We start from the raw sequence: 12,067 nt of genomic DNA on the forward strand, positions 1-12,067 counted from the left end.
CCCACACGTGGCTCACAAGCAACTTCAGGACAGTGAGAGGACACTGCACTGGGCTCAAGCTATCAGACTTCTACCTTTACTTCCAGCCCCAACATCCTGTGACCCTTTAGGCCAGTCACTTTGCCTGTCTTTCCCCTCCTACCTTTTGTCAGTCTGGATGATCTGGATGCCTCCTGCCCCAAAGAGCACAAGAATGTCTTACTGCCCATGCGTCCAGCACTGGACAAAGTGTCATTCAGCCTGACAGGGCTTCTGGTGCTACCCTACTGTTATTCATGGATACCACAAATCATTCAGGCATTAGAGGTAGCTGGGCATGTCTACATGAGACGTTTACTGAGGAGCTGCCTAATTAGCTCTGCAGTAAAGTCTCTGCATCTACATGTGCATCCCTGGCAGTAAACTAAGAAACACCTGCCTGCCGGCTAGCCCCATACTGAAGCACCCTTGTGCCCCAGCCAGCCCCTTTGCAGCACATGGAGCCAGGTCAGAGCAGCCCCTGGCTGGCAGGCTGAACCCCCCAGGCTCCCTGCCAGCTGGGGCTGCTTCATCCCAGTTCGACATGCTATAGTCCTGGGCACAATATGTGCCCAAATTTATTGCTTCATATTAACGACATGTGTAGATTCACCCACTGAATGTAAAATACTTGCTCCTCTTATGCCTGTATAGCCCCAATCCCACCTGTGCTTCCAAGAGACTGGCCATCCCTTGGCATTATTCCCTTATTAATGCTGCAGCAAGTGATTGATGCAGACCACTGTCTTCAGCCACTGGCTCCTGCAGCAAGGACATCATTAAACTGTGTCCCTGGCTGCTGTCATTATCTGAGTTATCATGTCTCCAACCATGGCTGTTCTGCAGAAATGTCTTTTTTCTCCTCTAGTCAGGTCTTCCTTTGTCCATTGACCTTTTTCTGTCTCAGTAATGTGATGTTTTCTTTCTTCCCCAGCTCAAGGTCTCTGTTCTCTCTGCATGAGCAGCAAAGCTTGTGTGGAGTGCTGTTGACATAGTGTGGTTAATCATACGTAGCCGTTCCCCAGAGTTATCAGACCTGCTTTGATGCAAAATCTGATGCCTGTTCTGCCTTAACTCTAGACCAGGGGCACCAGACTCACCTTGTGCCCTGGGCCAGAGCTAGAAAGTGTGGCTCTGTGACCCAGATCCAGCCCAGCGTATGTGGCAGCTGCAGCAGTGGCAGCTCCGGCCTGGGGTCCATGACAGCTGTGGCAACTCAAACTCCAGCCCTAGGGGCATGGGGCATGCAGTGGCTGCAGCAGGTCCAGCATGGGGCAGGGGTAGAGCCAGCAGCCAAGGAGGTAGGGCCTCGGCAGTGGTGATGGACAAAGTGGCCAGAGAGCGACCAGGGCTATATTAGCTCTCACTCACCCTCCAGCCACCCATCACCATGTTCACTGGATTCTGCCTCAGGCCACTCCTGTCTGCCGTGCCCCCAACTTTCAGGTGCCTGCCAGTCACCTGGCCAAGTCTGAGTGGTGGGCCATATATTTGACACCCCTGCTCTAGACCTAGTAACACAGTCACATTCTGGTGTACCCCAACCACCCATTAAGGCCAGTAGAAACCGAGTATCCAAGACATAAAGGTTTGACCCATATGATGGATCTCTGTGAAAGCTTAAACTATGAAAACTTTAAATAAATAATTCTATGATATTGATGTGCAATGTTATATTCTATTTGCTGGACATACAAGTGCATGCATATATTACTTATTCTTCAAAAACAGTTCCTAACTGGGCTTTCTAAAATTCAGACTTAAACTTTTCAATTTGCAATCGCATGTGTATGCTCAAACTATCACATTCTTCATCAGGACCATGATTCAGCATAGCACTAAAGCACATGCTTAAATCCGAGTGATTTAATAAAATTAAGATCATGCTTCAGTGCTGCGCTGAATAGGCCATAATCCTAAAGAGATTTGTGCAGACGCTTTACCTGAAGTATGTGGGTATTCCCTTTCATTTATATTTAGACTTTAAAGTACTGGGGATGTCGTTTTATTAAGTTTTGCACATCGTCTAACACAGCAGGGTTTATTATTTTTACTGGCAGTGGGACTCCGTGCATGTTTAAAGTCAAGCTATGTACATAAATCTACAGGATTGAAGCCCAAGGCTTGAGTAAGCTGAGGATCATGCTTATGTATTTTACTGAATCAGTGCCTACATATGCCACATTACCGGTTAGAGAGCTGCTATGATAACTATTGGCTCTTTCGCCACAGGAAGAAAATGCTGCCTATATAACCATAAGTGAAAATGTACAGACTAAACTCAGGGAAAAAACCAAACAAACAGTCACTGTCTTTTTTTCCTCCTTTTTTAAATCACCCAGGAATGTAATATATATTAATTAAAGTATTTCCAGCGTATGCAATGTCTCTTTTACCCTTTAATAGTCTTTTATTTAATATTAATTCTATTTAATAAACACTAAAGTATTTTATGGTTTCCCAGTATATAGTGGTGTCTAACCAAGTCTTGAATAATCCTGCCTCAAGCCAGAGAGCTCTTTTTTATAGCGCAGTGATGGATCTATATAGCTCTGAGAGGCAGATTCTCCTGAACACTCAAGGCATGTCTTAGAGGAGGCTACTGAACTGATTCTGTCAAAAAGGGTTTGTATTTTCTTCAGGGTTAGTTAGAAAAGGGAAAAATCTAAATGTGTTTTGACATTTGTATTTCGAGAGTTATCTGTCAAATATGCCAGGACTAGATCACAAATTTCCTAAAGATTGCCGTGGCCATCCAACATATCAATAGCAATCTGTAGCCCATATGTGATCCGGGCTGAAAGACAAATTTATAAAGCACAAGGCTACATTTCACATTCGAAGAGGAGAGCGGGTGGATGCTAACACCGTCATTAAAACTGCACAATAGACCTCTAGATAAGTGATGTCTGACAACACTGATGTCAAAATCTGGACAGGAAAGAGCAATCGGAAAGGTCAAACAAGGTCACCAATACACCCAAATCAGATAAGTATCCAGGAAATGTACTCTTCACACAGGCTTTTTATCATTTACTTTTCGATTTGCCGCAGGGAAAAATTTATTCTTTAATAAGTTTAGTCCTTTCATTTACTATTTATAAGGCTAATTGTATCAGAACAGTGTCTGTTTTCCAGTTCCAGATGCCTATTTCATAATTTATCTTAAATCATTGCGGCATTGCCAAAATAACTTGGGGAAATCAGAGCAATGTCATCCAGGGGTGAGGAAAATAATAAAACAGAAGCATCCCCTTGCTCTGGGCTTTGGGTAGTAACCCACCCACTTCCCTTCCCTGCAGAAGACCCACCTCCTTAGATGCTACCCCATGTTACCTGCTTAGGGACGGGTAGGGGTAATCAAGCAGGATACCCCAAAGGGGGGGAAAAGGGGAGGAGGATTTTCAGGGATACAGCCTTGCACCTACTTATCCATAATCAGCACTGCTCAGAGAATAGCGGTCAGTTTTGCCCAAGACCGTATAGACTCCACATTCCTTTAAATATTTAATTCTATCTTCACCGGGGGTCCATCCTCCCATCATTTTCAATCAGAACTCCCCATTGACTTCAGAGCCGGTCCAGACAATTTTGGATACTCCAAAAACATTAAAGTAGATCTATTTCAAGGTGATTGATTACATACGCTGCTGCAGAGCACATCCTATTGCTGTTATTAAAGCATGGTATTCTAATGCTGCTTCCTAATAACATGCACAGAGGAGATCTGCAGGTCCCATTATTACATTAAATTAAAATTCATTGTATTGGATACATTTCTAAATGTAATATATTTGCACTGCCAGCAGAACAGCAAGAGTCCATCTAGCACAAGCTGCTGTGTATTATATTAGCTACATTGATTTGTACACGGAGAATGCACAAACTGATGACACATTGTACTCTAACATTATAACTAAAATGCCAATAAAATGTAATATAGTGTGAAGAAATGCAATTTGCTCTCAGCTGCATTAATAGTTGGACTCCAGGTTGACCCAGGTAAAAAGGTACATGCTGGCTAATTTTCTCAGGATTATGCAGGCAGGGTTGATTTGAGCACATATTGCTTGAGTGTATATTAACTTTAGTGAATCTACATGTAGTTTGAGTTTTTCAAGGCCAAAGGTGAAGGGATAATTAATTTCCCAAGGGGTGCATCTCCTGTCCACTGCTGTAAAGTTTTGTCATCACTGTTATTATGAACCCCTAATTTCTAGCCTTGGGTTACCCATGGCCTCACCTGATCTCGCTCACGCACACAGAAAAATGCCATGCATTCAAAAGCTTGTCAAACTTTTTCCCAACCATGCAGTTGGTCCAGTAAAAGATATCACACACAAATTCATGCCAGCTCCATATCAACACAGTACGTAACATCAGTCTTCTGAGTAGTTCCATGGATTTATGATTTCCCTCAAAGTAAAAGCATCTTCCCTCACTTGATGAATTTAAATAAGTCATCTAAAAGCAAAGCACTGAGGCTTCAACCCTGCGCTGGCTCTTATCGATGCAGGCCTGTCTAGATGAAGCGTTTCCTTTGAGTGAGGACTTGTTCAGAGCACAAGGGCAGCATGGCCAGGGAGGTGAGGAAGCATCTTGACCCCTCTTCTAAATGGTCTGTTTTTTGCCTAGTTTTAGGATCTGCGACCACTTTCAGCCACAATTATTTAAAAAACCACGAAGGTTAGAAACTGAACTTTAAGGGCATGGAAGGGCTGGAAAATCCAGTTTCCCTTTTCTAATCTACTACAGTTTCCCTTATCTAATCTAATCTAATCCAGTCACTTTTCTAATCCTACTGCTTTGCTTTGCAAAATGCTGAACCTGGAAAATCATCTTAGTCTGAACACCATCCTTTTTTTCCCCCCCTGCCACTTTAATTCCAATCTAGTCTTAATTAGCTACTATTTCCAGAACCCAGGCCCCATTTTGCATGCCAGTGGTGCTGAGTGCTTCAGCCTCACGGGCCAGATGAATCGCACAGGGCTGGTCCACAAGCCGCATCTGATCCTTCACATTTGGATCGGGCCCATGCAGCCTCATCTTGCCCTTGCATGCCAGGATCAGACCCTGCACCACCCACCCCCATGTGCCAGGATCCAGCCCTACTGCCCCACACTACCCCTGCCCAGCCCCATGTGCCAGGATTAGGCCCTGGGTCCCCACACTGGCTCAGCCCAACCCCACGTGCAAAATGAATGGCGCAGATCCAGTCCATGGGCTGGATCTGCCCCATGTGCACTGATAGGACCCATGTGGCCTCTTCTGGCCCCCACACATCAGGATTGGGCCCCAGGGCCCCACGCTACCCCTGCCCAGCCCTGCATGCCAAGATCAGGCTCTGGAGCCCCACACTGTGGACCCCCTTCCCCCGGTTCCCCCCTCTGCCTCCATCCCCACATGCTGGGATTGGGCTCAGGCCCGACAATACCTCCACCCAGCCCTGCATACTGGGATCAGGATCAGGCCCTGGGGTTCCCATCTCACCATGTGCCAAGACTGGGGCTTGTGCCGCCTCTTTGCACCAGGATCGGGCCCTGGGGCCCTGTGCCAACCTTGCCCAGCCCCTCACACCAGGATCAGGCCCTGGGACCCTGCACCCCCATGTGCTCTGGGACCATGCACCACCTCCCCTGACCCTGCATGCTAGGATTGGGATCGGGCCCTGGGGCCCCCTAGGTCCCTGCTCAGTCCCACACCAGATGGCTCCATACTGCCCAATCAAGTGTGCAAGGTCATGGCCCACAGGGAGCCTCTTAGACCAGATGACACAGGTTTGTCGTAGATAGATCCTGCCGGACAAACATTATAGCCTTTTATGACCAGGTCACACACTGCCTTGACACAGGAGCGGAGGCCAATGTCATCTACCTGGATTTTAGGAAGACCTTCGACACAGTTTCGCATCCTACTCTCATAGAGAAGCTAATGGGCTGCAGAGTGGATGCCTACACAGTCGGGGGGACGGCCACCTGGCTTAGGGACCACACGCAGAGAGTGGTGGTGGATGGGTCATTTTCAACCTGGAAGGAGGTGGGCAGTGGGGTCCCGAAGGGTTCGGTCCTTGGGCCAGTATTATTTAATATCTTCATCAGCGATTTGGACGAGGATGTGGTAAGCACCCTCTCCAAGTTCGCAGATGATACCAAATTATGGGGCAAAGTGAATACTCCAGAGGGCAGGGAGCAGTTACAGGCTGACCTGGACAGGTTAGATCAATGGGCGGAACGAAATAGGATGCAATTCAACAAAGACGAATGTAAGGTACTCCACTTAGGCAGGAGGAATCCCCAGTACACCTACTGGTTGGGGGATGACCTCCTCAGCAGCTCAGAGGCTGAGAGAGATCTTGGAGTCATAGTTGACTCCAAGATGAACATGAGCCGGCAGTGCAACGAGGCCATCAACAAGGCCAATCACACCTTGTTGTGCATTAGCAGGTACATGACTAATAGATCAAAGGAGGTGATGCTCCCCCTCTATGCAGCACTGGTCAGGCCGCAGTTGGAGTACTGTGTCCAGTTTTGGGCACCGCACTTCAAGAGGGACACAGAGGATCTGGAAAGGGTTCAGAGGAGGGCCACCCGCATGATTCGTGGTGTCCGTGAAAGACCATATGAGGAGAGGTTGAGAGATCTGGATCTCTTCAGCCTATACAAAAGACGGTTGAGGGGTGACCTTGTGGCCGCTTATACATTTAATCAGGGGAAGACAGCAGGGAATTGGGGATGTGCTGTTTTCCAGAGCACCCCAGGGAGTAACTAGGAATAATGGGTGCCAGCTAGTGGAGAGTAGATTTAGGTTAGATATTAGGAAGACATTTTTTACAATAAGGGTGGCCAGGATCTGGAATGGGCTTCCAAGAGAGGTGGTGCTATCACCTAGCTTGGAGGTCTTCAAGAGGAGGCTTGACAGTCACCTGGCCGGGGTCATTTGACCTTGGTCCTCTTTCCTGCCAGGGGCAGGGGGTCAGACATGATGATCCATTGGGTCTCTTCCGACTCTACAATCTATGAATCTATGACACGGCCCCAGCAGTTGAGCACCCCTGTTGCATGTCAACATGAAATTTTCCTAATGCCATCTCCCAAAGGGCCTATCTGGGAGTTTTTGAGTGCACTGGATATTAAATTCTTGCTTGCCTTTAAGTAACAAGGAGATATGTTGGTGTCACCTGCTTTATCACCTTGCTTGGTGGTATATGAATATTAACTATACCCGAATTATAAATAATGTTTCTAGATAGAAGGGACTTAATACTATTTAAATTACTACTTAGGACTTATCTGCAATGCCTTTTCCTAGCAGACCTTGCTAAGCTTTCTTAGTCCCATGCTACTGCAGACATTATCAGTTCCTGTTCCTACTTTCAAAAGAAACCACAACAGCCCAGTTAAGTTAAAACACCGAAAAAGACTGAGTTTAGGAAATAAAAGATAGGTTCATCTTGTAACTTCACCAGGCTGGTAGCACTTGAATTACAGAAACAGCTGCAAGTGATCCAGGACCTAAGTGACCCTTTGGACTTTGCTGGAAGAAAGAAGCATAGGAAAGTGGAGAACACTGACACTTCTTTGTCTCCTCTAAAACTAAAGCAGCTTTATGCCAGACAGAAAAGAAAGGACTGAGGGCAAGCAGTGCTGCAAAGCAGGTGACATCCATGTAATAATGTTCAGTGTTTTATGATGCACTGAGACCCACCCAGCACCACTGCTGCAGCTGTCCCCAGCTGAGCCCAGCCCCGCTGGAGTGAGGCTGGAGCAGCTCTGGAGCTCCCTTGCCCCAGGGGCAGCTGGACGGAGGCATCAGCGGGTGGGAAGGAGAAAAATGGGAGAGAAGAGGAGAGGAAGGGACATGAGGTGCTGCTGTGCATAAATAGAAGGGGAGGGGTGCTGAGAAGAGGCATGGGGAAAGTCTTACTTGACTCTGGCAATTGAACACGTCTCTGGCTGCTGCCCAGAGAGTCTCTGCCCCAGCTGTGGTCTGCCCATCCCAGGGAATGGGGAGAAGCTGGGAGCAGAGATGCACCCCCTGCCCCCCACAGTGCCAGTTGCTGCTCATGCAACCCCCTTTACAAAATCCTGGATCTGCCCATGATTATCATCGTCCCAAGTAACTGGGTTCACAAGTTCCTTCTCCCTCCCCAGACCTGTCTCTCACCACCTCTCCTGATGAATGAATCCTTACTTCATGGTCCCATCCATAGTTTAGTTCTTTGTCCATTTGTCTAAGAGTTAGTGGAGTCCTGAGCCCTGATCCTGTCTCCCTTGAGGATGCTCAGTGCTGTTACTCCAGGCTGTGGGACGTATGGCACTAATGCCAATAGTCAAGCTGACTGGGAAGGAGAACTAGACCTCAGCCGAGAAGGGGAGAGGCCTTTTCACCACTCTAAGTCTTCAGGTGGATATGACTGAGTGCATCTATGGTGCTGACACCTTCTGTGGCCTCTTAGAGTTTGCACATACCAGATCCCATGTAATTTTGGGAGTTGGACAGACCCTGAGTATTTTGAACTCACCAAATCCCAATAACTAGGACAAAATGAGTCTGTCATTTGAGGAATTTCACCCTGTCACAGCAACAATTGGGCATTAAATGATTCTCCTAACCATAACCATTCAGAGGCCATCCACACAGCTATTAAATACACACAACGGAAACACTTACTAGAGATGAAATCACGCTAATGAGACAATTCTAGAAACCCTCCCAGTTTCCCCTAGCAAGGTCACCCCAGGACAATCAAAAACTGCTTCTAATGCTTCACTAATGGCTTGGATAAATATTTAAACTGCATATTAGATTTGGCACCAAATACATACAATGCACCTGGATCAGTGCAATAATTGTAATACTTGGCTCTCATGTAGTGCTTTTCACATTCAAAGCACTGCAGAAACATTAGCATTGCAGTCCTCACAATGCGCCTGTGAGCTAGGTAAGTACTAGTAGATCCAGAGTTTGGCCCCAGGTTACAGCTGCTGAAACTGAGGCAGAGAAGTAACTTAGCTAACCATGGCAAACCTCAGATAAGAGTTCTGCTAGTCCTGGCTTCAGCCCCGTGATCAGTCACTTCACCTTTTTAAGTTAATGCACTACCCTGGGATGCACCTGTGCATAAGTGGGCAGGTAAATAAATCTGGTAGGCAATACTGAGGGCATAAATAGGCTGCTGTAGTGGGACACAGAAGTGTGCTGCAGGGTCAGAAGTTCAATGAAAAACAAAAATCAAAGGTCCATCCTGAGCTTGCATCCACCTAATATGACCAGGCAGGTGCCAGATAGCAAAAGGGGGGCAAACAAGCACTTGCACATGATTAGTGCCCTGCAAGCTATCTGCAGAAGAGCACCACTAATGCCTGTGTATTGTGCACTCAGGAGTCTGGCCAGGAGGATTATTACCATGGCAGCATGACCAGCGGCAGGAGCAGGCTTTGGCTCATCCTAAACAAGCTCACAAGCTTCACGCAGCATCACTGTAATCATTCCCACATTAGCAATATGATACTGATGCTGTGATTTATTAGACGTGTAATCCCAGCCATTGCATTGCACTCAATAGTCCATGATTATTGCCCTACACCCTCCTCACCACATGCGGCAGGGTACACCAGGCAGAGGAGAGAGAGCTTGGCCCACCAGGAGCTCGTTTGTCTAAGCACCTCATTTGCAAAGGCAGGTCTGAGCCAAATGACTTGATGAAGATATTTTTGTGCGTGATTCTAAATACATTGGAAGCCCTTCCTATTGATAGACGCATTTGCAGTATAAATAGTTACATCCTCTTCATTTAGCTCGGTGCTTTAATTAATATATAAATCAAATGCTTATAAAATTCACAAATGCTTGGGAAGACGTAAAATTTAATTAGTTTGCCTACACAACTCCATATGTCAACTGTTAGCTCAATTACTCTTTGCCGTGAAATACTGACTGCACATTTTCCATAGTAGTAATTTCCCAGCATCTCAGAGACATGGTTAATCAACACCCTGAACTCAACACACACACACACACACACACACACGAATGAAAGATTGGCGATAAGGAGATGCATTAATGACGTCACAGACGAATTTTACTTACAGCAAAACTGAACACCACCCCTGGTTGTAGCTTCAGAAACGTGTTACTGTGCTCCTTCATGGAGACTCTCCTTCCAGCCTGAATTGATGATCCATTTGGTGATCAAGGTGATTCAGCTGCCAGGATCCACGAAAGGCACTATGAGACTGGCTGAAATGGGGCTTTGCAGGGCAGGTAGCTGCAGTGGCATGGCCATGAAGGATTGATGTGCTTCACTGAGGGTCTCTACATGGCATCAGACAGCAGAAGGAACTGTGAGAGAGTAGGAACATTTTCCTGGCCTAAAGTCTCCAAAAAGGAGGCATAGGAGGAAAGCATCTGTTACACCTGGCCATGGTATAAGGGGCTTGTTTCTACACACAACATTTATTGAACGCAGGCTTTGTCCATTGAAAAGCAACTGTCACCACAGAGGCTAAACACATTCAGGAAATAATCAGAGCACCTTCCTCTCTCACTCCCCTTTTTTGCTCTCATTATGAACTTCAGAGAAGCCCCGAGACACAGCACCAGCTCTACCTCTCTTACCCTTTCTGAGAACACTCCCTCCTCATCCGGGCAGAGGGCTCCTGTTACTTTGGTCTCCTTCCCCCATTCCTGAATGCCACACACAAGCTAATCTTGATGCACATCATCAGATCTCCTGCACTCTACTTGGAGCTACTGGGTAACATGGCTCAGCCAGCATGTCCTCCACTGCGTGCTCCTGGAGTTGTTGGCAGCCTTGCCCAGTGCCTCCCTCTCTTACCTCCTTACCCCTTGGACCAGCTGTTACTCCACAAAGTGGTTCAGGGTCTCCCTCTCCCTTCTGAAATGAGAAGGAAACGTTGGTACATACGCAGTTGGAGGGCAATAGGCTACCCCGCTTCCAGAACTACCTCTTGGGTTCTGGCTGCATTTTCCTTGCACCCTTTCGTCGCCCTGCTAACTTGCAAAGCCTCCCCGCCAGCCAAGATAGCCCTCCATCTGGCTGGCAGGAGGAAGTTTGATGGCAGGAGCTCTGCAACTTTGGGACCTACTTCCATCCCTCAAGTCTCAGGACACAGCTCCTCTAGACAGCATCAGCCAGCTCTTTGGACTCCTCCGAGGAGTAGTGGGCACTGCCAGGGCTTCTCTACTAAGTGTCTCCCTCTGGATCCTTTATATGGCATCTCAGCCTCCTTCCAATCCTTGTTTTCTCCTTATTTAGGTGGACCCTAGCCTTTTGGCCCTACCTTTCAAAGCAGGGCTTTGACCCACCCAACCCAGACTTTTCTCCCCTTATGCCTGCAGTGGACACACCTGAACATCCTCCACTTCAAATCCACCTTAAAGGGACTACACTGATGTGTCTGTCCCATAGCACACCAGATTTTGGATGACAGGATCTCCAATGTAGGGACTTCCCCTCAGGCTGCTTCTTTGTTGTTCATTTTTTCCAGTTGAGAAGCACAATAAATACCTCCCAGGCTATATAAATAATCAGGAGCAAGCACTCATTAAAACAAAAACAAGTATGTAAAGCAAAGGAAGCGAAGAAGGCTGTCATTATTTATTACTGGTTTTCACTGGGCTCTGAAGTGTGTTAGGCATTTCCAAAATCAATCGGAAAGATGAGTCTCTAATCCTTAAGATTTACAAAGGTTTAATCGTGTGCCAATGATTAGAACCCATCTGTCTCCAATAAGAGAAGACGTAGTTATTTATAATTACTAATAATTATGTACATGATGTATAAGAGCTATATCTGTTGCATATTTGTGTCTGATCCCGCAAACAAGCACTTGCACGTGATTAGAGCCCTGCAAGCTATAGTCTACTGCTAATAATGTAACACTACGACACAAAAAACTTATAACCAAGATCAAGGCTCCACAGAGATGGATGCTATAGAAATATGGCTAAAGAGACAGTTCCTTCTCTTGCAAACTAAAAAGACTCTAAAATATAACATCAGTGATGGGAAATCACCCCCAAGCTA

Source organism: Alligator mississippiensis, chromosome 4 (genome assembly GCF_030867095.1).
Source record: "Alligator mississippiensis isolate rAllMis1 chromosome 4, rAllMis1, whole genome shotgun sequence".
Taxonomy (NCBI): Eukaryota; Metazoa; Chordata; order Crocodylia; family Alligatoridae; genus Alligator; species Alligator mississippiensis.